Source organism: Scylla paramamosain, unplaced genomic scaffold (genome assembly GCF_035594125.1).
Source record: "Scylla paramamosain isolate STU-SP2022 unplaced genomic scaffold, ASM3559412v1 Contig6, whole genome shotgun sequence".
Lineage (NCBI taxonomy): Eukaryota > Metazoa > Arthropoda > Malacostraca > Decapoda > Portunidae > Scylla > Scylla paramamosain.
The window spans coordinates 586718-610000 of record NW_026973671.1 but is presented as its reverse complement, the minus strand read 5'-3'; the positions used below and the strand labels follow the sequence as shown (position 1 = coordinate 610000).

Below are 23283 nucleotides of genomic sequence, written 5' to 3'. Positions count from 1 at the left end.
TCGAGGCAACAATCTCGTTGTGGCTGCATCGAGCCAATCCCTTTGTTGTAGGTGCATCGAGGCAACAATCTCGTTGTAGCTACATCGAAAGAGCAAGCTCGTTGTGGCTGCATCGAGGCAACAATCTCGTTGTGGTTGCATCAAGCAAAACCCTTCATTGTGGCTGCATCGAGGCAACAATCTCGTTGTAGCTACATCGAAGGAGCAAGCTCGTTGTGGCTGCATCGAGGCAACAATCTCATTGTGGCTGCATCGAGCCAAAACCTTCGTTGTGTCTGCATCGAGGCAACAATCTCGTTGTAGCTACATCGAAGGAGCAAGCTCGTTGTGGCTGCATCGAGGCAACAATCTCGTTGTGGCTGCATCAAGCAAAACCCTTCATTGTGGCTGCATCGAGGCAACAATCTCGTTGTGGCTGCATCAAGCAAAACCCTTCATTGTGGCTGCATCGAGGCAACAATCTCGTTGTAGCTACATCGAGCAAAACCCTTAGTTGTGGCTGCATCGAGGCAACGATCTCGTTGTGGCTGCATCGAGGCAACAATCTCGTTGTTGCTACACCGAAAGAGCAAGCTCATTGTGACTGCATCGAGGCAACAATCTCGTTGTGTCTGCATCGAGCCAAACCCTTCGTTATGGCTGCATCGAGGCAACAATCTCGTTGTAGCTGTATCGAAGGAGCAAGCTCGTTGTGGCTGCATCGAGGCAACAATCTCGTTGTGGCTGCATCGAGCCAAACACTTCGTTGTAACTGCATCGAGGCAACAATCTCGTTGTGGCTGCATCGAGGCAACAATCTCGTTGTAAACACATCGAAGGAACAAGCTCGTTGTGGCTGCATCGAGGCAACAATCTCGTTGTAAACACATCGAAGGAACAAGCTCGTTGTGGCTGCATCGAGGCAACAATCTCGTTGTAAACACATCGAAGGAACAAGCTCGTTGTGGCTGCATCGAGGCAACAATCTCGTTGTGTCTGCATCGAGCCAATCCCTTTGTTGTAGGTGCATCGAGACAACAATCTCGTTGTAGCTATATCGAAGGAGCAAGCTTGTTCTGGCTGCATCGAGGCAACAATCTCGTTGTAGCTACATCGAAGGAGCAAGCTCGATGTGGCTGCATCGAGGCAACAATCTCATTGTGGCTGCATCGAGCCAAACCCTTCGTTGTGGCTGCATCGAGGCAACAATCTCGTTGTGGCTGCATCGAGCCAAACCCTTCGTTGTGGCTGCATCGAGGCAACAATCTCGTTGTAGCTACATCGAAGGAGCAAGCTCGTTGTGGCTGCATCGAGGCAACAATCTCGTTGCGGCTGCATCGAGCCAAACCCTTCGTTGTGTCTGCATCGAGGCAACAATCTCGTTGCGGCTGCATCGAGCCAAACCTTTTGTTGTGTCTGCATCGAGGCAACAATCTCGTTGTAACTACATCGAAGGAGCAAGCTCGTTGTGGCTGCATCGAGGCAACAATCTCGTTGTGGCTGCATCGAGCAAAACCCTTCGTTGTGGCTGCATCGAGGCAACAATCTCGTTGTGGCTGCATCGAGGCAACAATCTCGTTGTGGCTGCATCGAGGCAACAATCTCGTTGTGGCTGCATCGAGGCAACAATCTCGTTGTGGCTGCATCGAGGCAACAATCTCGTTGTGGCTGCATCGAGCCAAACCCTTCGTTGTGGCTGCATCGAGGCAACAATCTCGTTGTGGCTGCATCGAGGCAACAATCTCGTTGTGGCTTCATAGAGCCAAAACCTTCGTTGTGGCTGCATCGAGGCAACAATCTCGTTGTAGCTACATCGAAGGAGCAAGCTCGTTGTGGCTGCATTGAGGCAACAATCTCGTTGCGGCTGCATCGAGCCAAACCCTTCGTTGTGGCTGCATCGAGGCAACAATCTCGTTGTAGCTACATCAAAGGAGGAAGCTCGTTGTGGCTGCATCGAGGCAACAATCTCGTTGTGGCTGCATCGATCCAAACCCTTCGTTGTAACTGCATTGCGGCAACAATCTCGTTGTGGCTGCATCGAGGCAAACCCTTCGTTGTGGCTGCATCGAGGCAACAATCTCGTTGTGGCTGCATCGATCCAAACCCTTCGTTGTGGCTGCATCGAGGCAACAATCTCGTTGTGGCTGCATCGAGGCAAACCCTTCGTTGTGGCTGCATCGAGGCAACAATCTCGTTGTGTCTGCATCGAGCCAAACCCTTCGTTGTGGCTGCATCGAGGCAACAATCTCGTTGTAGCTACATCGAAGGAGCAAGCTCGTTGTGGCTGGATCGAGGCAACAATCTCGTTGTGTCTGCATCGAGCCAAACCCTTCGTTGTAACTGCATTGAGGCAACAATCTCGTTGTAGCTACATCGAAGGCGCAAGCTCGTTGTGGCTGCATCGAGGCAACAATCTCGTTGTGGCTGCATCGAGCCAAACCCTTCGTTGTAACTGCATCGAGGCAACAATCTCGTTGTGGCTGCATCGAGCCAAACCCTTCGTTGTAACTGCATCGAGGCAACAATCTCGTTGTGGCTGCATCGAGGCAACAATCTCGTTGTAAACACATCGAAGGAACAAGCTCGTTGTGGCTGCATCGAGGCAACAATCTCGTTGTGTCTGCATCGAGCCAATCCCTTTGTTGTAGGTGCATCGAGGCAACAATCTCGTTGTAGCTACATCGAAGGAGCAAGCTCGTTGTGGCTGCATCGAGGCAACAATCTCGTTGTAGCTACATCGAAGGAGCAAGCTCGATGTGGCTGCATCGAGGCAACAATCTCATTGTGGCTGCATCGAGCCAAACCCTTTGTTGTGGCTGCATCGAGCCAACAATCTCGTTGTGTCTGCATCGAGCCAAACCCTTTGTTGTGGCTGCATCGAGCCAACAATCTCGTTGTGGCTGCATCGAGCCAACAATCTCGTTGTGTCTGCATCGAGCCAACCCCTTCGTTGTGGCTGCATCGAGGCAACAATCTTGTTGTAGCTACATCAAAGGAGCAAGCTAGTTCTGGCTGCATCGAGCCAACAATCTCGTTGTGTCTGCATCGATCAAAATGGTCTTTTGAGAAGCAAGAGTCGGCTGGACCAGGCTGAATTACGTTATGATTGCAAGTATCCTATGATTATTCCAGCAGGTCACATTGCTAAGCTGTTAATTAGTTACCAACATGTATTTCTGAAACACGCTGGTGTTTCCACTTTAATTTCAACATTAAAACCTTGTTACTTAATTGTCGGATTAAGAAAGCTTGCTAGGGTAGTTTGTAGAGAGTGTATGATTTGTCGTAGACATCACTCACAAGCTTGCCGTCAGCCTGTAGCTCCTCTCCCAGGACTAAGAATTAACTCTGCTCCTCCTTTCACTGTGACAGGTGTAGATTATGCTGGACCACTGTTTTGTGTTAATTTTCCATGCAAGAAGCTGTACATTTTGTTATTCACTTGTGGAATTGTCCGTGCAGTACACTTAAGAGTTGACTAACTCTGTCTTATGATGATTGCTTACTTGCCTTTCGTAGGTTTTCTGCCAGAAGAGGCCTTCCATCAGTTATTTACTCTGACAATGCCAAGACTTGTATTAGTATGTCTAAACAAATGCATCAGTTCTTTGGCACCCTTGCTCCCCAGTGGAAGTTTGTTGTACCCCATGCTCCATGGTGGGGAGGTTGGTGGGAAAGATTAGTCCGATCTGTTAAATTAGCTCTTAGAAAGACTCTTGGTATAAAATGTTTAACAAGATGTGAGCTAGAGACTACCTTGCATGAAATTGAGGCATGTGTAAATCCCAGACCCTTAACTTTTGCCACAGATGATCCTAATTCTGTAAGCCCTTTAACACCACCTCCTTTTTTTTTTTTAATTGGGCGCACTGCTGGATTTCATAGAGAGCTTAGAGGTGTTTGCCAGGTTCCTGAAATGTCACATAAGGACCTATGTGAGCGAGAAAGCCTGAGACAACAACAACTTTATAAGTTTTGGAGTTTGTGGGTGTCTGACTATTTATTGAATTTACCCCCTATCATTACAGGTTTCATACCCAGATGTAAACTGGAGAAGGGATCTGTTGGGCTGGTTCGGGAAGATAATTCTCCTCGTTTGCAATGGCCCCTTGGAGTGGTTGTTGAGTTATTCCCTGGGAAGGATGGAATGATTCGTAGTGTCAAAGTTAAGACTGCAAAGGTAGGCCAGTGCAAAAACTGCATAACTTGGAGCTTTCATCTGCAGGGGAGGATGCTACAACAGATGAAGCTCATAGTCCCTTACCACCAACAGATGCCTTCCCAGCATATGCTCAAGGTTCTGATGAGGCTCACTCCATGACACCGTCGTCAACTTGTGTGTCTAGAACAGGACGAACTGTAAAGCCTCCTCAGAGGCTGAATATGAGAGATTTGAGGGTTTGAGATGTATTGAAGATTTAGGTTGATGATCAGTATCGTCCCTTTGGGTATTGTTTATTGTTTTATTGTATCATTTGCTTCCCAGGGTGAGGGTTGAGTTGTCTCTTAGTGAGACATTTGTATTTATACATCCTGATGCCATATGATCATGTTGTTGAGAGTAAGGATAGGAGTTATTGAAAGTACTCCTATGGTGGGGAGATGCTGGCGCCAGGGGGTTTGAACTTGGTTCACTCGGTTTGTGAGGAAGAATGAGATTACCAAGATTATTTGTATTGAGACTTTAAAGGGTGTTGATATTTGATTTATTATTGTATATGAATTTACATTAATTTGGGTATAAATGATATGTTTGTTTATAGGTCGGTGCACAAATAAGCTGTGTCTGACACGTCACTGTTGCCTGCGGGTTTGCCACGTCGGCAGTCGAAACAGATGTTTGGGTTATTAAACTCATTAATCGCTGTTATTAAACTCAGTACACCAGGAGACTCGAGCTGTTTGATAGCCCCCATGGTGTTGTTGCACCTCGCGAGTTATTTTCACCGGTTTCTCCTCCTATGGGACTTGTGTAGGAGGAACAGAGGTTATTAGTAAGGCATTGGTTTCTGTCTTTAGGAAATCATATGAGTCAGGTGAGGTACCAGTAATGTGGAGGCAGGCTAATGTAGTACCTATCTCTAAGAAAGAAGGTAAAACTTAAGCGTCTAATTATAAACCTGTCAGCTTAACTGCTGTTGTAGGGAAAATAATGGAGTCAATAATAGTGAAGAACATTTGGAAACATTTAGACAAACATGACTTGATAAATCAGTCACAGCATGGATTCATGAAGGGAAAGTCTTGCCTGACGAACTTGTTATTTTTTTTTACAGTAAAGTGTACGAGGCAATAGATAATGGTGATAGTTATATTTTATATCTGAACTTTAAGAAAGCGTTTGACAAGGTACCGCATCAGAGGCTTCTGAGAAAGGTTAGGGCGCACGAGATAGATGGGAAGCTGCTAGGATGGATAAGGTCATGACTAAGCGACAGGTGACAGAGAGTTGTAATAAATGGCTTTAAATCCGAGTGGGGTCATGTAAATTTGTGAGATGCCACAGGGATCAGTATTAGGGCCATTGTTGTTTTTAATATATATCAATGACATGGATAGTGGAATTAGTAGTGATGTTAGTAAATTGCGGTTGACACAAAGATAGGTAGATTAATTAGATCAGAATCAGATGCCGTCTCCTTGCGGGCAGATTTAGATAGAATGAATTAATGGACAGACATATGTTAAATGCAGTTTAATATCAACAAGTGCTTAGCGTAAGTAGAGGAAACCCACACAGTAAGTACACAATAAACAACGGAACTCTGGTATGTTTACTGTACCGAAAAAAATTTAGGAGTTATAGTTAGCTCTGAACTCCGTCTAGGAAGGCAATGCATAGAGGCCAGAAACAGGACAAATATGGTATTATGATTAATTTTTATGAGTGTTAAAAGTAGAAGCCCCGAAATAATATTAAAGTTATATTTGGCGCTGGTTAGACCTCATCTAGATTACACTGTCAAGTTCAAGTCCCCCCATTACAGGAAAAATATAGGTCTATTAAAATCAGTACAAAGGAGAATAACTTAAAGAATACAGGGCATGAGGAATATTCCTTGCGAGGCGAGATTGAAACTTTTAAATTTACATTCTTTAGAGAGATGTAGGTTAAGAGGGAACCTGAAAGAAGTCTTTAAGTGTTATAGGGGTTATAACAAGTAGGACGTAAGCAAAATTCTTAGGATTAGCAACCAGGACAGAACAAGAAATAACTGGTTCAAGCTTGAAAAATTTAGGTTTAAGAAAGAGATAGGAAGAAACTGGTTCTCCAATAGAGTGGTAGATGAGTGGAACGTACTCGGTAATCATGTTGTTAGTGCTAAGATATTAGGGAGCTTTAAGAGAAGATTAGACGGGTTTATGGATGGGGATGATAGGTGGAAATAGGTAGGTATATTTCATACAAGAACTGCCACGTGTAAGCCTGGTGGCTTCTTGCAGCTTCCCTTATTTCTTATTTTTTATTTCTTTTCTTTTTTTTATTGCTGTCACTATAAAGTGATTAATAATAAGTTCCTTCCGAAGAGAACATTATAAAATTGTAGAATCCATGAAGCCAGGGAGAAGTTTGATGCAGCCAGGAGGCAATTCACTTTTCTTCTTTGACCCTTGTTGAGTTGGTCGCTTGGGTTTCTGTTCTGCTGGTGCGATATATGCCACAGCGAAGGGTCCAGGAGCAGTCTATGTTTTCATCGCTGAGTCAAGAGGCCACGTCCACACGCTGTCACATCTCGGGTAAACTGAAGCACAGCTGAACGTCTACGGGCAACGCTGAGGCCGCAGCTGACCGGAATTAGAATGGACCCTGATCTGCGGTCGTAACGTCTATGAGGAGTTTACAGGATCAACCACAAAATATAAGATAAAAAGAACAAAATTGAAAAAAAAGAGGAAATAAAAATAAAAATACAAGAAAAGGTGCAGTTGTAAGTGCAGAGTACAAAGAAAAACTGAAAAAAATAAAAGCAGAAAATATAAAGAAATAAAAATACGGTTAAGAAAATACAGAAAAGTTTTAGTTTAAGTTTAAAATAAAAGATGAAAAAAAAGAAAATACAACAAAAACGCTAATGAAAAAAAGACATGTAAAACAAATAAATAAATTAGGAAAAGTCTACTTGTACATTTTGAGTAGAAAGTAAAAAAATAAAATAAATAAATAAATAAATAAATAAATAAATAAATAAAGAGAAAGTTTATAACAATAAAAAGAAAAAAAAGGTATAAATTTATAGAAGAAAAAACAGAAAAAAATACAAAATAAAAAAAAAAATAAATAAATCTGGACAAGATAATATAGAAAAGGAAAAGAAAAAAATAATGGAAAAAAATGAAAAGTAAAAGAAAAGAAAAAGAAAATATAAAAGCAGGAAACTGAGCAAAATCTAGAAAAAAAAAAAAAAGTTTATTTTAAAAGTTACGTAGAAAGGAAAGCAGAAAAGATAAAAATAAAAAAAAAATACAAATATAAAAATAAAATATAGTTGTAAGTTTAGAGTGGAAAGTAAAACACAAGAAAAAAATAAAAAATAAATAAATAAATAAATAAAAAAAAAGAATGTAGTGTTTTGTTTAGAATAGAAAGTTTAACAGAAAAAAGGGAAAGAAGAAAACGCACACAAAGCATCTAGTTTTAATATTGAGAATAGAAAGTAAAGTTACAAAGGAAACATAAAAGAAGGTTCTTCAAGAAAAATAAATAAATAAATAAGAAAATGGTGAAAGTGAAACACAAGAAAACAAAACAAGAAAACAAATTTGATGAAAATGAACGAAAATTAAGATATGAAAATACAAATAAAAATTAGTTGTAAGTTTAGAGTACAAGAGTAATGAAATATTAAATAAAACAGTACAAAAAAAGAAAAGATGAAAAGATAAAGGAAAAATACAAATCAGGTAATACAAAAAAATATATACTTGTAAGTTTGAATTAGAACAAAAATAAATATATAATGAAAAGTCTAAATAGAAAAATAGAAAAGTTCAAGCTATAAGTTTTGAAATTATTAGTGTATATATATATATATATATATATATATATATATATATATATATATATATATATATATATATATATATATATATATATATATATATATATATATATATATATATATATATATATATATATATATATATATATATATATATATATATATATATATATATATATATATATATATATATATATATATATATATATATATATATATATATATATATATATATATATATATATATATATATATATATATATATATATATATATATATATATATATATATATATATATATATATATATATATATATATATATATATATATATATATATATATATATATATATATATATATATATATATATATATATATATATATATATATATATATATATATATATATATATATATATATATATATATATATATATATATATATATATATATATATATATATATATATATATATATATATATATATATATATATATTATATATATATAAATAGAAAAGTACAAAAAAGTTCAAATTTTAATTTGAGAGTAGAAAATAAAACGAGTTGAGGAATTAAAACAAATAAATAAATAAATAAAAAATAACAAAATAAACGCTTTATTTGTAAGTGCAATTAAGAAAGTAAAACAAAAAAAATATATATATGTGAAAATATGTAAAAGAATAACATTGGAAAGAAAAAATGTGAATAAAAATATGCATAAACTTTTAGTTCTTAGTTTAAAGTAGAAAGTCAAACTGAAGAAATTTAAGAGAAAATAAAAAAAAATTACAAATATTGCAAAAATTGAAAAAAAAAAGAAAAAAAGTATTTTATGTTGAGATTAGAATGTAAAGGAAAAGAATTTATTTAAAAAAAAAAAAAATACAAATAAGAAAATAAAAAAAATGCTTTTGAATTTAGAATAGAAACTAAAACAGAAAAAAAGGAAATATAAAAGACAAAAATTAAAAAAAAAAGTAAAAAAAAAACAATAAAAATGAGAAATTTGAAATATAAAAAAATGAAAAAAAAATAAAATGTTTAAAAAAATAAGTTTACAAGAACAAGAAAAAAAATACATTGAAGAAAATTGAAAAAAAGAAAAACCTTATAGTTGTACGCTGTATTTGTAAGGTTAGAGTAAAAAATAAAAATAAAATGTAAATCAGAAAAAAACAAAAAAGAGGTGAAGACGACTGAGAAGCCGCAACGGTGACGAAGAACACGGGACTCGGAAGCGGAGTGAGAACACGAGAGAACACGAGACTCGGAGATAAAAAAATAACACGATGGAAAGGCTGAGACGTTGAAGAACACGGGACTTGAACTTGGAGTGAAGATGAAGAACGCGCGACTTCCAGGCGGAGTGAACACGAAGAACACGCGACTCGCAGGCGGAGTGAACACGTTGAGGAACACGCCACTCAGCACGGAGTGAACAAAATGAAGAACACGTGACTCGCAGGCGGAGTGAACACTTTAAAGAACACGGGACTCGGAGGTGGAGTGAACATGAAGAACACGCCACTCGGAGGCGAAGCGAAGACAATCCAGTCACCAGGAGAACACGAGAGTCTTAAGATTATAATGAACGCAGTCGTGTGTGTGTGTGTGTGTGTGTGTGTGTAGGAGTGAGTATACGAGATAACTCAATCTCGTATTTCATGTCAAAACGATAATATCAAACAAACTTATGAATAGCAAACAAGGAAGAGAGTACCAACCATCTGACACACACACACACACACACACACACACACACACACACACACACACACACACACACACAATCTTCCCTCCAAAACACACACACAGGAATTAATATAAACAAAGAAAACAAAGATCAGCCAAACACTTCCAAAACAACACAAGGCAACACAGAATCACCTGGGCTCCTTGAAAATCACAATTGAGACTCACAGAGAGACAGGGAGAGACTAAACATTTTGAAGTTCATGCACTCCTTCATTCTTTCGTCTCTCTCTCTCTCTCTCTCTCTCTCTCTCTCTCTCTCTCTCTCTCTCTCTCTCTCTCTCTCTCTCTCTCTCTCTCTCTCTCTCTCTGTAACACTATATTTATGTTTAAAGATTGAGAAAAGAGTAGGTGGAGGTTTTGAAATTATCGTAAAAATGAAAAAAATGTGAGAGAATCCGTGAACTGTTACATGAAGTGGAGTGGTGATGCCAGTAGTAGTGGTGGTGGTAGTAGTAGTAGTAGTAGTAGTAGTAGTAGTAGTAGTAGTGGTGGTTATGTATTAGTTGTGTAAAGTAATAAGAATACTGCATGTTATGAAGGTAAATGTAATTAATAACAATGTTTTTAGCAGCAATGAAAGCGTTGAGTACCACAACACTGCTTCTTAACACCACAACAACAACAACAACAACAACAACAACAACAGCTGCCACTGGACACACAACAACACTGTGAACTACCACCAGCAGACTAATACACATCACAATTCTATTACATATTCTTTTCCACTCCCACGTGCATCTCTGAGTCTCATCATCTATACGTTAAAATAACAAAATTAAAGTAAATCACTGGAAAAAAAAATAAATAAATAAATAAAGCTACAAACTAATATCAAAATAATGAAAATCAGAGTCCATTTCAAGTTCTAGGCGAGAAAATTATTTCATTATTTCCTGCTCCTTGTACTCCTTAACCTTCTTATCTAGACGTAAAATTATCCCATTATTTCCTGCTCCTTGTACTCCTTAACCTTCTTATCTAGACGTAAAATTATCCCATTATTTCCTGCTCCTTGTACTCCTTAACCTTCTTATCTAGACGTAAAATTATCCCATTATTTCCTGCTCCTTGTACTCCTTAACCTTCTTATCTAGACGTAAAATTAGCAAAATGAAAATAAACCTCTGGCGTAAAATAAAAAATCAGATGAACAATACAATGCTTAACAAGTTTTAGGCGGAGCAATTGTTATATTTTCTTTTCTAATTTCACGTGCCCCTCCACCTTATTATCTACAAGGCAAAATATCAAAGCAAGCTACAAAAATACGCAATAATTAACCAGGTAAGTAACATTTTCACTTCATTTACGCTGCAGCAAAGTTAATTAAGTTAATGACTGTTTACCTGAGCACCACTCTCACCTCACTGACCTTTTTCATCACTTAGCCTTCATTACATAGAGATCAGACTCTCTCTCTCTCTCTCTCCTCTCTCTCTCTCTCTCTCTCTCTCTCTCTCTCTCTCCTCTCTCTCTCTCTCTCTCTCTCTCTCTCTCTCTCTCTCTCTCTCTCTCACACACACACACACACACACACACACACAGAGAGAGAGAGAGAGAGAGAGAGAGAGAGAGAGAGAGAGAGAGATTAGCGAAAGATAATTCTAATCCTATGCCTCTCTCTCTCTCTCTCTCTCTCTCTCTCTCTCTCTCTCTCTCTCTCTCTCTCTCTCTCTCTCTCTCTCTCTCTCTCTCTCGTGAAGAAAGAAAACGTTACCCCTAGTCGGTCTTCATAGAAAATGGAGAAATTACTCTTAGCGGAAAAAAAAAAAGCTGATCTCGTTGGAAAGAAAATACAGTATTAATGTCATGTTTGAAGGGGGGAGAGGAGGAGGCGGAAGAGGAGGAGGAGGAGGAGGAGGAGGAGGAGGAGGAGGAGGAGCAGGAAGAGGAGGAGGAGGAAAAATAATAATATTAAAATAATGGAGAGGGAATGAAAATAAGCAAGTAAGAAAAGAAAGAAAGAAAAAAGAAAGGAGGGAGGGAGGGAGGGAGGGAGGGAGGGAGGGAGGGAGGGAGGAAAATAATAAAGGAAGGATTGGGAGAAAAAGTGATGAAGGGAAACAATCAGGGATAATTGATAAAAAGGAAAAGGATACGACAAAAGTTGAAAAAAGGAAAAAAAAAGAGGAGATAACATGAACAACGAATAAGGGGAAGATATTATAAAGTGGGAGGAGAGAGAGAGAGAGAGAGAGAGAGAGAGAGAGAGAGAGAGAGAGAGAGAGAGAGAGAGAGAGAGAGAGAGAGAAAGTTCACTAAAGTAAATGTAATTCTTCAACATTTATTTATCTTACAGATTGAGAAATAGCCAGCCTTCTTCCTAACTCCTCTCTCTCTCTCTCTCTCTCTCTCTCTCTCTCTCTCTCTCTCTCTCTCTCTCTCTCTCTCTCTCTCTCTCTCTCTCTCTCTCTCTCTCTCTCTCTTTCTTGTGTGTAGTGTAGTGTGCAGTGTGTCTCTTGTGTGACTGTGTAGTGTAGGAAATCTTTTAAACTATCTATATATCTCTCTATCTATTTTTATATGTATGTATGTATGTATGTATCTATCTGTCTGTCGATCTGCCTATGTATCTAGGAATCAGCCTCTATATTCTACGTATTATAATAATGTATGATGCACGTCTATCCGATTCCAGCACAATTTTTTTTAGAAGCGGTAAACTCTTCCTTTACTGTCAAGTTGAGAGCACATTGTTGTACATCTGTGAGTCAGTAATCTTCTTCGCCCCATCAGTTAAGAGAGAGCCGCCTGAGGTGTGCTTTCCACTCACAAACTGACCTTTATATTTGAAAAAAAACGGCTTAAGCTCGTCAGTGAGGGCTGCAACACTATTATTTCCTTGTGGTAGTTATTCCTCTTCAGAAAGCAATGATTGGTGTGTTAACATGAGCGGCTTCTTTCACTGATAAACTTGGGGAATTCCCTCTCTGATCTCTTACTTGCATATTACTAAGAGTTTATGTCTGTTCTTATTTTTTCCACCTTACTATTGCAGGAGTTGAACAATGTATTCACTCTGTCACTGGCACACTCAGGAGTTCTCTTTGGCATCTTATTTCCACGTCCCTCCGGCTTTGTATTTATTCTTATTCTGTCCATCTTACTAATGCAAGAGTTAAGCAGTATCTTGACTCTCACATCTTTCACTAGCACACTCAGGAATTCTGCTTGATACTGTATTCCCACAGGCCTATGATTTTCTGCTTATTTCTACCTATATTCTGTGCACCTTACTAGCGCAAGAGTTCACCGGTATATTTACTCTTTCACCTTTCAATGGCAAACTTAAGAATTCTCTGTCTGATGTTCAATTTCCATCTCTCAACGATTTTCATCTTTTTATCTTGATCCTATAATGTCCGCTTTATTAATGCAAGAGATATCGTGTTTTCACATACCTAATAACTTTCATTTTATTCTTATTAATTGACTGTTCAACTCACTAACGCAAGAATTTAAAAACAAATGTCCACTATTTCACCTCTTTCAGTGGCAAACTCTGGAACTCTTTTCATGATTCTAATTTTCTTGACCACCACCTTTAGCTATACACCACCTTTAGCTGAAGCCCCCTAATGCCTCAGCACTAACAGCCTAATTACTGTCTTATTCCTCTTGTGAAGGATTTCATGATTCCAGTGGTAGTTTAACAAGCACTGTGCTTCACTTGCTTCATCAACTCTGTGCCGCGTGAGGACACTCGCATTATTGAAGAAAGAAAGCGTTTAATCCTTTCTGGACAATAAATTTCTGAACTTCCTCACATCCTTTAGCTGAATCCGTAGAACAAATCCTTTATAATTAGTCAGAATATAACAAAGATGTAGTAAATCATAGCGGATGTTTAACTCCATATAATTTATAACTCCATGATGGAAGAAAATATATCGCAAATCTTAAATCCCTTAGTGGCATCCAGATCACAATGTTACTGAAAACGCACCACAACAAGTGTCCCCAGGCTGAAACCACTCTGGAGCTCCCTGCCTGCTTCTGTCACGCCACACTCCCCATGAATGAATGTCTTTGAGGAGACATAACCACTCTGGAGCTGCCTGCCTGCTTCTGTCACGCCCACACTCCCCATGAATGAATGTCTTTGAGGAGATATGTTTCAAGACACATCCTCCAATTCTGGATTATATTTTCAATAATTTTCTTAAGGGACTGGCACATGAATGGGCCTTTGTTTCTGACTTTGTTGCTCTTCACCAGTGCCCATCTTACAAAAAATAATAAATAAATAAAATAAAATAAAATAAAATAAATAAATAAATAAAAATCTTGAACTACTTGATTATAAAAAACACTTCTTATGAACACTAACATTTATGTTCTTCAGACTGTAAGGGAAACGGATGTGTTATTCGTGAAAGCGTATCAGACAACGTGTCCTTGGATACACTCAGATGATTTTTTGATTCCTTGGCAGTGAAAACGCAAAAATTTTACATCTTATAAACTTTAAATCCTCTTGTGTCATCCATCTTATAATGAAACACATGCCTTATTACTGCTAACATACAACACGTGTTACTGTCACATTACTTCACACAGACGATAAAAAAAAAATAAATAAATAAAATAAATAAAATAGTAAAATCCTCTATCTTATGAACTTTAATTCCTGGTGTGTCATCCAGTTTATAATGAAGCAGAAGCATCATTACTGTTAACATACAAGCACACGTGTCACTACCTTCACACAGATGATAAAATAAAAACAAACATAAACATCGTTAAATCCAACATCCTACAAACTCTAAACCCTCTTATGGCATCACATTATAATTGAACCTCCACGGTGTTGCTGGAAACGTACAGAAACACGTGTCCTTCACCGCCCTCTCTTTTGTACCTCGGTCGCTTCTTGCCTAGGAGGTTCAATAAAGACTCCTCTCTCAGCGCTGGTCGCCCCATGGTCAGCCAGGAATGAACACTCGCGCACCACAACTTATGGAATCAATCTACATAAGGAATACTACTTTCCTTTTTCCTTTGCATCGTCTCAGCTTCAATACATTCCCACGTGGGCATAAAGGGAAGGTAAATAATGGTTGCAATGTTGCTGTGGATTCTGTTGCAGTTCCGTGAATTTGTCCAGCTGCATCCAGTGTGCCTTGCCACAGGTTTTATTTATTTATTTATTCTTTTTTTTATGTATTTTTGTTCTTCTTCTCTTCCTTCTCTTCCTAATTATATATTTTTTTTTCTCCATCATGCGCTACTCTGCCATTCTGTGAGCTTCTCTTCATATGTTTTTATCTCTTCTCATATAATATTTCTGCTAATTGTTAGAGGTTTGTTTACTTTTTATATATTTTTCCTTCTCTTTCTCCTACTTATTCTTTTCTTCTTCCCACACTATCCCTTTATACTTTTAACTTCTCTTCCTACTCTTTTTCTTTCTTCCTCATGTAACACTTCTGCTAACAACACACCACGGTCTAACTAATTCCACATAACTACCCAAATACGTTCTCATCTATCCCAATTAATTATCTAGCCATTGTTTCTTTCGTTCCACTTAATTCACAAGTAACTGTCCAAAATATTAAAGAGCCATGTTCTCCTTTATCCCATCTAATCAACTGACCACCCTCCTGTATCCCATCTAACTACCCACTCACTGTCTCTTCTATCCTAACTAACTACTTTCTCTTATGTTCCATGTAACGAGGTAATGTCTCCTTTGTCTCACCTTTTTAACAGGCATTTTTTTTTTTTGAATTAGGTACCTAGTATTTCTCCTCTCTTCCACTTCAATGGATAATGTCTTTCCTATCCCAACTAATTTACTAGCTGTACTCTCCTCCACCCAGCTAGTCTCCTCTGTTCACTCTACTTAACCACACTCAATAGTTAGCCAGTCTCTTTCACCCGACTACTCGTAAACAAACAGGCCACTGTCTGCTCTCTCCCACCTAATCCAATCTTTCCTCCATCAAATTAACCACCTTGCCAACAATCAAGATACCGCCCTCCCTATTGTTTCCAGCCCAGTAGCATTAATGACGGTAATCCCTGCCCTCTCTAGTTATCGGTCTTTTTGTCACCATTCCCAGTTTTATGAAGGGCGAGGCGCGTGGCGATGGGCGAAGCTTCCGACCATCAGGGATTAAATTCAAGGGGTGAGTATTGGCTAAGCTGTGACCTGGGAGACTTGATTATCTCCACTGTGTGTTGTGTGTTGTGGGTTCTTGATGTAGTGTAGTGAAGAGAGTTGTTGTTTGTTGGGGTTTGTATTACAAGTGTTACTGGGGTATTGGTGGTAGTGGTGGGTAGTGGTGGTGGTAGTAGTAGTAGTAGTAGTAGTAGTAGTAGTAGTAGTAGTAGTAGTAGAAGTAGTAGTAGTAATAACACTGATGTATGTTTCATGTATTTTTTTTCACTGTAGAATGAATAAATTATTTTTATTGTGTGTGTGTGTGTGTGTGTGTGTGTGTGTGTGTGTGTGTGTGTGTGGAGTATGAGGCAGTCTCTCTCTCTCTCTCTCTCTCTCTCTCTCTCTCTCTCTCTCTCTCTCTCTCTCTCTCTCTCTCTCTCTCTCTCTCTCTCTCTCTCTCTAACACACACACACACACACACACACACACACACACACACAGGAATATGAGGAAGAAAACATAAGAATCACAGTCAGCCAATCAGTCTCCCTTAAAAACAAGCTGTAAACACAAAAAAAACATAAACACCTGCAGCTAATACAAAAACGTACCTCAGGCGAACCAATTAAAGAAAAAGAAAAAAAACACAAAGAATCACACATACTAAAAGGCACAAATTGTTTCCATCACAACCAATAGACGCTCGTCACAGTTTGAAAAGATGCTTTCCTTAGAAACATATTCCCTTCTCTCTACATCCTCTTTCACTCACCCCGTTACCTCTCTCTCTCTCTCTCTCTCTCTCTCTCTCTCTCTCTCTCTCTCATCTCTCTCTCTCTCTCTCTCTCTCTCTCTCTCTCTCTCTCTCTCTCTCTCCTCTCCCTCCCCATTATTGGAATCTCCTGTACAAATAACTAGACATATATTTACGTAAGAAATTATCCCAAGAAGCGGTGTCAAATTGTAGATCTCTCGGACAGAACACTAATATGAGAAAACTTCCCCCGTGAACAGCAGTGTTTGGAATGCCAGCGAAAGGTGACTGTAGCGATAAAAAGGTTTAATGCAATTGTACAAATAAAGTTCTGTAGCAAAGAAAGGACAATATTAACTTCCTATTCTCTACTTCCTGTGTCCATGGAAGCAATGCTTCACAGTGTTCTGAATGGAGACGTAGGTGGTGAAGGCAACACAGCTCAGGAAATGACAGCTTTATTCCTGACTAGTAATTTCGTAGGAATGACAATACTAACTACCTCTTCTCTCTTTCCTGTGTCCATGGCAGTAATTTTTAACAGTGTTCTGGATGAAGATGTGAGTGGTAAAGGCAACACAGGTCAGGAAATGACAGCTTTATTCCTGACTAGTGATTTCTTAATGGCTTCCTCAGAGGATTACAGAAGAAGAGCATAAATAAAAGTCTTTCTTCTCATGCCTTGTTCTCTTCACCTCCTGCCTCCTGTTTGTCACAGTGTCCTCACTAGTGTTCTCAACATCAACAATGACTGACTGTACCTATGAAAAGTTGTTGAAAGAGTAAGTTATCTAACACACGTACTGGATGTTGGTTGTGTAGGAGAAGGCGGCATGTTGGTAAGGCAAGAGATATTATGTGCACTGACTCACACACTGGGACTTGAGATTGTTATGCAAAGTAAAATATCTGAGTAAAAAAAAAAAAAAGGCTAAACAGAGTGGAAGAGAAGTAGGGAAAAGAACCTAAGTAAAGAACAAAAATATATAAGATAAAAAAAAAGATTAAATACTGACGGAGAAAAGAGAGGGCAGGCGCGCGCGCGCGTGAGAGAGAGAGAGAGAGAGAGAGAGAGAGAGAGAGAGAGAGAGAGAGAGAGAGAGAGAGAGAGAGAGAGAGGAGAGGAGAGGAGAGGAGAGGAGAGTAAAGAGAAGAAAAGTGTAATAGAAGAAGAAAGTAAAGAGAAAAGAGTAAAGAGAAGAAAAGAAAAGAGAAGAAAAGAGACGAGGAGAGGAGAGGAGAGGAGAAGTTCTTTCCTCTCCTCTCCTTTCATTAGGAGCTGTATCTTGACTGGGCAGGCCTGAAGTGAGGGAGGAGAGAGTAAGTGGGAAGAGACGAGAGCAGCGGAACAGAAAAGGAGGAAGAAACTCTAATGAGAGAAAGGGATGACTTTACTTGTACAACTGCCGTTAACCTAAAAAATAAAGTGCGCCTCAATCCCTCTTCGTCAGGACCACGTTGCCATGCACAGTGCACATCCAAACTTGCTTCTGTTGATTGACAAGTTATGGGTTGGCGGAGTGAACGTGCGAGTGGCAGTGTTTCTCTCCATCACATTCTCCTCTCCTGCTTCCACTGTTTGCTGTCTCGCTAATAATTCTGTCTTCCCCTCGACCCTCTTCCTTCTACAAGTGTTCTCTTCAGACTTTAAACAGCTTCCTTCGTCTCTCTCTCTCTCTCTCTCTCTCTCTCTCTCTCTCTCTCTCTCTCTCTCTCTCTCTCTCTCTCTCTCTCTCTCTCTCTCTCTCTCTTACATTAGTTAATCAGTCAGCCAATTATTCATTCAGTCAGTCAGTCAGCCAGCCAGCCAGCCACTCAACCAGTCAACTGGTAAATTAACAAGTTGAAAGGGACAAAAAGTAATCGAGTTTTTGTAATGAATTCCACTCATTGAAGAAATAAAAGTTGAAAAAAGTTGCTTCCTTTCGTATCTAGAAACAAGAGATTGCATTAGAGATGAAAGGAAGACACGTGTAGAGAGAGAGAGAGAGAGAGAGAGAGAGAGAGAGAGAGAGAGAGAGAGAGAGAGAGAGAGAGGTGGCAGGTAAGGTTACGTTGGGTAAGGTCAGGTAAGGTCAGGTCAGGTTAGTTTAGGTCAAGTCAGGTTAGGTTAGGAAATGTTAAGTCAGGTAAGGGTTAGATATAATAGAATAGGATATGATATGATAGGTTAGGTTAGGTTAGGTAGGTTAATAAAGGTAAGGTTAGGCAAGGTTAGGTTATGTTAGGTTAGGTTACGTAAGGTAGGTTTAATAAAGGCAAGGCAAGGCAAGGCAAGGCAAGGAAAAAGTAAAGTAATGTAAAGTTAGATTAGAATAGATTAGGTTAAGGCAGGCTTCAGCTGGGTCGCTAGATTTATTTACTCGAGAGCTCGTTTTCTTCCAGCCTGAATGATTGAAGTGGCTCCGCTCGCCTTCGTCTGGCTTCGCTTTGCTTGGTGCTCTGTGTGTGTGTGTGTGTGTGTGCTAGGCGATCGAAAGTGTGGTTAGGTTAGATTGTTCCATGTTAAGCGATCGAATGAGTGAGTGAGTGAGTGAGTGAGTAATTAGGTTAGGGTTGATGTTTAGTGATGGGACATTTTTTTATTTTTTAATGCATAATTACATCTGATTATTCTTTGTTGATTTGTCCATTTCTCTCCCTGTCTCTCGGCATCTCTGTCTACCTTATCAAATTCTTCAAATCTCTCGTCTATTCAGAAAACTCTCTCTCTCTCTCTCTCTCTCTCTCTCTCTCTCTCTCTCTCTCTCTCTCTCTCTCTCTCTCTCTCTCTCTCTCTCTCAACGTTTCATCACCTTTTTTCCATCTCAATTTTTAGTTCAGCCTTTCGTTCAACAATCTTTCTCTCTCTCTCTCTCTCTCTCTCTCTCTCTCTCTCTCTCTCTCTCTCTCTCTCTCTCTCTCTCTCTCTCTCTCTCTCTCTCTCTCTCTCTGCTCTGCTCTGGGAGGGCGCTGAATTGATGCAGGGCATTTATGTTTTATAATCCCTCAGGTCAGGACAGGAATGAGAGCGGATCTTCCATCAGCAAGCGAGGCAAGAGAGGCGTCCTTTGCCTCGCTCAAGTAGGATCTGCGGGGCTCACTGCATTGCCTGAGCCACGCTACCCAAGCTCTGCCCCTCCCTCGCCTTGCTTCCCCCGCCACTCATTGGTACACACTCACCAGTTGGCAGTGCACAGTCAGCAGGGAACTTTACAGTATTGGGAATATTCATGAGTGGGGGATAGGTGGAAATAATAATATGTAGGTTTGGTTCATTCGTTTGTACATTGAGTGCCACGTTAAGTCTGATCAATTTTTGTAGTTTCGCTTGTTTAAAGTAAAGTCTTAAGAGCCTGTTAGGAATCTAGCGGTATTTGTCATCTTGTTACTTACCTACGTAATAACACACACACACACACACACACACACACCAGAACACAAGAAAATAATGCAAACTCCAAGAGTTTGCATTAATAAATGATTAATAAATAAGTGATTAATAAAACAAACTTCATCTGAACAAATCGTCAAAGCTGTGGCTTGAAAACATCCGTAGCATCACTGAACTAACGATAATACCAACATGGAAAACCTCAATTGCTAAGAAATAAGCAAAGATTGTGATGGGCAGGGGAAGAAAGGGAAAGATTATGAGTAATCTGAGACGCTGTAGCCTAGTGGCTCCTCTGTGCGCAGATAAAACAACAACAACAACAACAACAACAACAACAACAACAACAACGACAACAACAACAACAACAACATCAACTAAACACTTGCACCAAACAGTGACACTATTAAAATGAACATGAACAAGGAGACCAATTGAAATGTTGAGGCAAAGAGAAGAGTTGACAAGTGGTGATTGGAGACGCTGCATCCTGTTTCCTACTAGTTTCTCAATGCACAAATAATAAACAACGACTGAACAGATACGCAGAACACAGGGTGATCAGAAACATTGCAGCTTATTACCTTCCTTACTTCCTCTATGCGCAAGTAACAAGCAAATGACTGAACAAATACGCAAAATATGGGTTGACCAAAAACACTGCAGGCTGCTGCTAACCTTTCAGTTCCTCTATGCACAAATAATAAATAAACAAAACACATGCACACAAAATAGTGACTAGTACATTACCAACATCGACAGGAAGACACGGGGAAGAGCAGGGAGGGAATATGACGCCTTCAAGGTGACTGAGAGGCGATTCCAACACCCCGCGGCTCTCCACGGCACAGTCTGCACCGCCGCCTCGCAGTTCTCACGACCACTGCACACAGTAATGTTACGGAGGCACAATTACCGGGAAAACTAACACACGGGCCGTCACCTTTACGTCACCACGAGATAATGGAGAGGCGACCAAAACTGAATGAGTATCTCAGTTCGTTCAGCAGTTTACAGCACACGGTATTGACACGTACGCACAAGTACTAAGGAAACTAGTACGCGGCCGCCCGCTGTCTTGACGTAACCACGCGGCAGTGGCGAGGCGAGCAGGACTAAGGCGGCTGAGAGTTACAGGTTCAGTGTCTCAGTTCGAAGGTTCCTTGTTTGGAGTATTGTTCACGCAGCTGAGCCAAATGTCCACGGTCTCACAGTGCGGGAAATATTTATACCATTCTTTAGTGTGTAGGAGGATACGTGAATTAAAGATGAGGTGTAATATAAAATCTCCAGGGGACGTACTTATATTCAATGGCCTTTATTGTCACTTGAGACTAACCCGCGCTGACTCGAGTCATACATTGAAGCGTTACGTTGCCAGACTCCACACGGAACATTAATCCTAGATGTGTGTGTGTGTGTGTGTGTGTGTGTGTGTGTGTGAGAGAGAGAGAGAGAGAGAGAGAGAGAGAGAGAGAGAGAGAGAGAGAGAGAGAGAGAGAGCATAATTTCTATTCGTATGATTTTTCTTTATCTTTTATTTATTTTCTATCTATTTATATTTATGTATTTGTTAATTGTTTGGGTGGGTATACACTCAGTGCCACCACCACCACTGCGATTTGTGGCGGTGTGTTGCAGTCATTGTCATCATAATCATCATCATTCTCCTCATCTTTCTTTTCTTCTTCCTCCTCTTCTTCTTCCTCCTCGTTCTTCTTTTCCTCCTCTTCATCATCAACATATTCTCTTCCTCTTCCGCCTCCTCATCATTAGAAATTTGTTCCTCTCCTCCTCTTCCTCCTCTTTCTCGTCCTCCTCCTCCTCCTCCTCCTCTCTCTCTCATCTCCTCCTCCTCACCATCATCATAATCTCCATCTTTCTCATCACAATCACCACAACCTCCTCCTCTTCACCACCACCACCACCACCACCACCATCATAATCTATTTCTAATAATACTGCAGTACAAATGTCTTCCAAACATCCTATACGCATCATCATTTTTGTCTATTCCAGGTCACCCGAGCAACACTTCTCTCTTCTCTCCAAGTGAAATGAATCAGTGAGCACTGCCTTGTTTTACCATCCTTTCGTTGACATTCTGCTTTCCTAACTGTCTGTATCACTGGCCCCGCGCTTACTGTGCCCTGCGTATGTCAACTTACTTCTTCAGTGCACTATCACCATCAAGAAGCGGGGTCAGGATTTGCTTAAATGGACATGCCGTGACTCTCTCTATATATGACGAGGACAGACGAGACCACGAGCAAATATACCGGGTCAGTTTCACAGTCTCTTCGTAAGCTATTCAAACGAAACACTCCTCTTATTTGTTCGGGAGCTTACCAACTTAGGAAGCGTTTTTGGTTGATAGCTTACGAAAAGACTGTGGAATTGACCCTTTTGCCTTACCAGTTCAAATTTTCGGTACTCCCCCAAACGACAAGCAGTGTGCAAAGTTGATTGTGGAACCTGATGACGGCTAAAGCACTTTTGTTGGTTAGCCAGCAAGAGGAAAAAGGGTGACTCTGGAACTGGCCTGTCAGCAATAAAGCGGCAGTCTGAAGGGTTAGACTGGATGGGGACGATAGGTGGAAATAGGGAGGTGTGTTTTGTACAGGGACCGCCACGTGCAGACCTGATGGCTTCTTACAACTTTCCTTATTTTCTTAAGTTCTCATGTTCTTTTAAGGAGGAGAAGGAGTGGTCAGACTTTCTCGCCTTCCATCTCTGTCTCTGTCTGTAACCCTTTCACTGCTATTTGACACATCTTTTAATCACTAACCACTCCGAGACATATTTTCTTCTAAATTGCAAAATGTATTCCTTTCTATGCCTTGTGTTTCCTGTAAATGGTGATGAGGGGAACGTACGTTGTTTTAGTGTTGTGAATTGTTGCATACCGCAGTGGAAGGGCAGCAGGGTGTAGCGTCATGGCCTTCCCACTTCCCAGTCTTCTTATCTTGACTGGTGCGAGGTCGTCACGGTGGCCTGTGCTTTTACTGACGGCATGGCGTATTTCTTCACTCATTACATGGTCTACCTAATAAATAGTCACGATTTTGCCTTACACAGTTTTGGTAAGAATAATTGGAGTAGGTGGGAAATATTAAGGAATTTTCTATTACACCAATGAAAATAAATAGAAAAATCGTTAAGTACATTATTTTTCTTAGGAATAACGTATTCTAGTCTATTTCTTTCCAATATACTTTGATCTTCCTTTTCTGACATTATTTTTTTTTCCTTTCCACAAAATAGTCACTCGATTTTTTTTTACTCCTTAGGGTTTTAAATGAACA

The 23283-nt window shown here is 39.7% G+C and overlaps 1 protein-coding gene across 15 annotated transcripts in view; it reads right to left on the bottom strand.

Annotated features, from left to right (window-relative positions):
* LOC135096694 (uncharacterized) overlaps positions 1 to 21191 on the bottom strand; it is a 53035-nt gene extending 31844 nt beyond the window's left edge. For 2 of the 15 annotated variants that reach the window (XR_010264928.1, XR_010264926.1), the window contains exon 1: positions 20729 to 21188. The gene's annotated coding sequence lies outside the window, so the exon portion shown is untranslated. Of the gene's footprint in view, positions 1 to 20728 lie in introns of all 15 variants that reach the window. The other 13 variants (XM_063998423.1, XM_063998422.1, XR_010264924.1 and 10 more) reach the window with 12 other exon arrangements.
* Positions 21192 to 23283: the final 2092 nt, after the last annotated feature.